This window comes from Schistocerca piceifrons, chromosome 3 (assembly GCF_021461385.2).
Source record: "Schistocerca piceifrons isolate TAMUIC-IGC-003096 chromosome 3, iqSchPice1.1, whole genome shotgun sequence".
In the NCBI taxonomy this organism is placed as follows: Eukaryota; Metazoa; Arthropoda; class Insecta; order Orthoptera; family Acrididae; genus Schistocerca; species Schistocerca piceifrons.
The window spans coordinates 88,317,271-88,322,725 of NC_060140.1; the positions used below are offsets into that span (position 1 = coordinate 88,317,271).

Consider the following 5,455-nt stretch of genomic DNA (forward strand, 5'->3'; position numbering starts at 1 on the left):
CTCCTTTCATCAATTAAATTCAATATTTCTTCTGTTACCCAAGGATTTCTACTAGCCCTCGTCTTTTTACCTACTTGATCCTCTGCTGCCTTCACTACTTCATCCCTCAAAGCTACCCATTCTTCTTCTACTGTATTTATTTCCCCCATTCCTGTCAATTGCTCCCTTATGCTCTCCCTGAATCTCTGTACAACCTCTGGTTCTTTTAGTTTATCCAGGTCCCATTTCCTTAAATTCCCACCTTTTTGCAGTTTCTTCAGTTTTAATCTACAGGTCATAACCAATAGATTGTGGTCAGAGTCCACATCTGCCCCTGGAAATGTCTTACAATTTAAAATCTGGTTCCTAAATCTCTGTCTTACCATTATATAATCTATCTGATACCTTTTAGTATCTCCAGGGTTCTTCCATGTATACAACCTTCGTTCATGATTCTTAAACCAAGTGTTAGTTATGATTATGTTGTGCTCTGTGCAAAATTCTACCAGGCGGCTTCCTCTTTCATTTCTGTCCCCCAATCCATATTCACCTACTATGTTTCCTTCTCTCCCTTTTCCTACACTCGAATTCCAGTCACCCATGACTATTAAATTTTCGTCTCCCTTCACAATCTGAATAATTTCTTTTATTTCATCATACATTTCTTCAATTTCTTCGTCATCTGCAGAGCTAGTTGGCATATAAACTTGTACTACTGTAGTAGGTGTGGGCTTCGTGTCTATCTTGGCCACAATAAAGCGTTCACTATGCTGTTTGTAGTAGCTTACCCGCATTCCTATTTTCCTATTCATTATTAAACCTACTCCTGCATTACCCCTATTTGATTTTGTGTTTATAACCCTGTAATCACCTGACCAGAAGTCTTGTTCCTCCTGCCGCCGAACTTCACTAATCCCCACTATATCTAACTTCAACCTATCCATTTCCCTTTTTAAATTTTCTAACCTACCTGCCCGATTAAGGGATCTGACATTCCACGCTCCGATCCGTAGAACGCCAGTTTTCTTTCTCCTGATAACGACATCCTCCTGAGTAGTCCCCGCCCGGAGATCCGAATGGGGGACTATTTTACCTCCGGAATATTTTACCCAAGAGGACGCCATCATCATGTAATCATACAGTAAAGCTGCATGCCCTCGGGAAAAATTACGGCTGTAGTTTCCCCTTGCTTTCAGCCGTTCGCAGTACCAGCACAGCAAGGCCGTTTTGGTTATTGTTACAAGGCCAGATCAGTCAATCATCCAGACTGTTGCCCTTGCAACTACTGAAAAGGCTGCTGCCCCTCTTCAGGAACCACACGTTTGTCTGGCCTCTCAACAGATACCCCTCCGTTGTGGTTGCACCTACGGTACGGCTATCTGTATCGATGAGGCACGCAAGCCTCCCCACCAACGGCAAGGTCCATGGTTCATGGGGGGGGAAAGAAGATAGACGACAGGAAACCAGAAGAGAAGCCTTGAAGGGAAAGACGACCTAGAGTATAAATGTGGTGCCTTCTGAAGAAGTGACATAAGGAAAAAAGTTAGGTTGAACATTAAATTACGTTTCCTGAAATGTTTGTTTTTTAAAGTTTATGTACCTTTTTCCTCAGATTCTATGAATGCTAGAATTGTGAAATTTTTGCACATATTTCTGTAAACCTAATAAACGTTGTCTCAAGAGCAAATTTTGAAATTCTGATTGCAAGCTGAGATACGGGGCAAAGTGTTCAGAATTTTGCATGAATTTAAAATTGTACTTGTGGAATTATAATTAAAAAACCTATGAAAATTTTCCTATTTGACCTTTTCCAAAACCTCATGAGAAAAGCTTACAACAATAAAGAGATGGAAAAGAAAGATTTTTGTAGAAATCTCTTAAATACTTTCCGAGATAAAGGAACATACATTATTTTTTGAAAATAAAACTTCAAATTTCATGCACAAAAAAGTTGAATATATATAGACAACGGATTTTGTATGTAAATGTGTTACATTCATGTAAAGCGTGGTACAAAATTTCATTTCCATGTCTCCAAAATTGTGGATTTGGTGCATTTTTGAGATAGTCTGTGTTTTCTCGTCAACGTCCCTCCTTAAGGAATAAGCGTAAGTATCTGCGTTATTATCAATAGGGAAACAAAATCATTTTAGATTTAGATTTATTAACACAAAATATGCATGTTCAGAAAATCTACAGCAGCACAGAGGTAAGACTTTCATTGAACTTTCCAAAAATACAAAAAAACGGTAAATGCGCACTCTTTCGTTCACATGTGCCTAAGAATACGCAGAACATGCCTAAAGAGCACGCATTTAGCAAATGGCACAAACGAACGCAGTATCACACCTCAGTTGAACATCACTGTTGGTTCCGCCGTCTCCCATACTCAGTGCACTGGATCTAGTCCTCTGCAAACGCGAAAATTTGTGTTCTCTACTCACAGCTTTCAGTCTTTTCGTTACATGAGACTCCTTCGGACCAAGAACAGCGGCAACCGTTGTTTGCTTTCTCCGCTTTCATTTCGTTGTCTGGCTTCACTGAACGGCTCTTCAGCTTAGATGAGCTTCCTGTCCGATTTTCATGATCTGAAGTCATTCGGAAACAAAACCTGTCCTTCGAACGCAACCACGCAAATTTCCAGTTGTACCCCAAAGAAAGACCGAACGAGATGGCGCAGTGGTTAGCACACTGGAGTCGCATTCGGAAAGACGACAGTTCAAACCCGCGTCCGGCCACACAGATTTAGGTTTTCCGTGTCTTCCTAAACTGCTACAAGCAAATGCCGGGATGGTTCCTTTAAAAGGGTACGACCAACTTCCTTCCCCGTCCTTCCCTAATCCGATGGGACCTCTCTGTTTGGTCCCCTTCCGCAAACCAACCGACCAGTTCTAAAGAGAGCGTACACACTCTTGGGGACGTTTTACGCGCGCTCTTTCGTACAGGAACAGTGATTCCAAGCGATGTCAACAGACGGGAGAACACGTCACATTTGCCAAACATGTGGATGCAGTATGGTAGTTTGCAAGCCGGTATTTCAAAATACAATCAAGAATTGAAGGCTATTTCTCGCTTGTTCTGTGTACATCTTGTGCAACGCAGTACCAGAACTACAGCAAGAAAGCTGATTAGTGATATTCACCTGTTTCACTTCGGAAACACTGTATTTCTCCAAACAACTTCTACAAGATGTTTTTGATGCCAGTCTGAACTACTAGGGTGAGTCAAATGAAAACCTTTAATATTTTTTAAAATATTATTTATTGTGGAGAAGTGGTACAAACCTGTATCACTTTTCAACATAATCTCCCCCTCGCTCAATGCAAGTCCTCCAGCGCTTACAAAGTGCATAAATTCCTTTAGAAAAAAATTCCTTTGGTAGTCCGCGCAACCACTCATGCACAGCGTGGCATACCTCTTCAACACAACGGAACTTCTTTCCTCCCACTGCGTCTTTGAGTCGTCCAATCATATGGAAATCACTTGGGGCAAGGTCTGGTGAGTATAGTGGATGAGGAAGACACTCAGAATGCAGGTCTGTGATTGTTGCAACTGTTGTACGGGCAGTGTGGGGCCTTGCATTTTCATCTTGCAAAAGGACATCTGCTGTCAGCAATCAAAGTCGCTTTGATTTGATTGCAGGCCGCAGATGATTTTTAGGAGATCTGTGTATGTTGCACTGGTGACAGTGGTCCCTCTAGGCATGTAATGCTCCAAAATGACGCCTTTTTCGTCCCAAAAGAGAGTCAGCATAACCTTCCCTGCTGATGGTTCTGCACGAAACTTCTTTGGTTTCGGTGATGAGGAATGGCGCCACTCCTTGCTCGCTCTCTTCGTTTCCGGTTGGTGGAAGTGAACCCAGGTTTCGTCCCCAGTAACGATTCTTGCAAGGAAACCATCACCTTCTCGTTCAAAGCGCCGAAGTAGGTCTTCACAAGCATCAACACGTAGTTCCCTCATTTCAGGAGTCAGCTGCCCTGGCACCCATCTTGCTGAGACTTCGTGAAACTGGAGCACATAATGCAGAATGTGGTGTGCTGACCCATGACTAATCTGTAAACATGCTGCAATGTCATTCAGTGTCACTCGGGAGTTTTCCTTCAGTATGGCTTCAACTGTTGCAATGTTCTGTGGAGTCACAACTCGTTGTGCCTGACCTGGACGAGGAGCATCTTCCACTGAAGTCACACCATTTGCGAACTTCCTACTCCATTCGTAGACTTGCTGCTGTGACAAACATGCATCACCGTACTGAACCTTCATTCGTCGATGAATTTCAATAGGTTTCACACCTTCACTACGCAAAAACCGAATAACAGAACACTGTTCTTCCCTGGTGCAAGTCGCAAGTGGGGCGGCCATCTTTATACTGATACTGCGACGGTATGTGTGCATCTGCACTATGCTGCCACCTACAGGCCATTCTGCACGCTGTTTGTAGCACGCTTACCCATTTACAGGATAACGGCGCGAAGTTTCGATTTGTTATTACAAATTTGAGGTTTTCATTTGACTCACCGTCGTACGTCAGTGGCGAGCTGAACAGTTTAGTCAACCGTGAGGAACACAAGCTGCGCTCTATTTGGGACTGCGCACTCTTTAGCACATTTACCCTACGTCTCTTGTATGGAAACATATTCACGAACTTGCCGTGCATATCTCACGAGGGGTAATTGCACGCTGTTTCACAAAACTGGCCCTTTTGCGGCACCCCTTTTGTATGTTTGGCAACTTCGTATTCAGATAGACCTGGGAGTGTACATTTTCCATTAAATAATATTATATTATGTATAGTATATCTAATGGCAACGGCCTTGCCGCAGTGGCTACTCCGGTTCCCGTGAGATCACCGGAGTTAAGCGCTGTCGGGCGTGGTCAGCACTTGGATGGATGACCATCCAGGCCGCCATGCGCTGTTGCCATTTTTCGGGGTGCACTCAGCCCGTGATGCCAATTGAGGAGCTACTCGACCGAATAATAGCGGCTTCGGTCAAGAATACCATCACAACGACCGAGAGAGCGGTGTGCAGACCCCACACCCCTCCTATCCGCATCCTCAATGAGGATGACACGGCTGTCTGATGGTTCCGATGGGCCACTTATGGCCTTTAGACGGAGTGGTGGTGCTGGTAAAGTATATCTAATACAGACTACAGAAACTGGTAAGTAACATATCCGACGTAAGAAAAACAGTCAACAAATTCTATGTAAATTACTGCACGCTACTCTCCAATGGTGAACGCCAAACTTGTCATATTGTACAGCAGACAGGCATTCTTCCAGGAAAGCCACTTCCCCGAAAGGCCACTTTGCCCACCACAAGCGCTGCTCATTCCACAGTTTATCGAGACTTTCGCTCATGTCCCGAAAATGACAAAATGAACTGACCGATACCACGGCTCGAAAATAAGTCATAAACGAAACGTACGCGATAACAATGTGTGCTGCCAGATGGCTGGTGTAGAGGCAGATGGAC

General features: G+C 43.7%; 1 pseudogene; it reads left to right on the top strand.

Moving 5' to 3' along the window:
• Window positions 1-4,783: 4,783 nt before the first annotated feature.
• LOC124790385 lies at window positions 4,784-4,901 on the top strand (annotated as a pseudogene).
• Window positions 4,902-5,455: the final 554 nt, after the last annotated feature.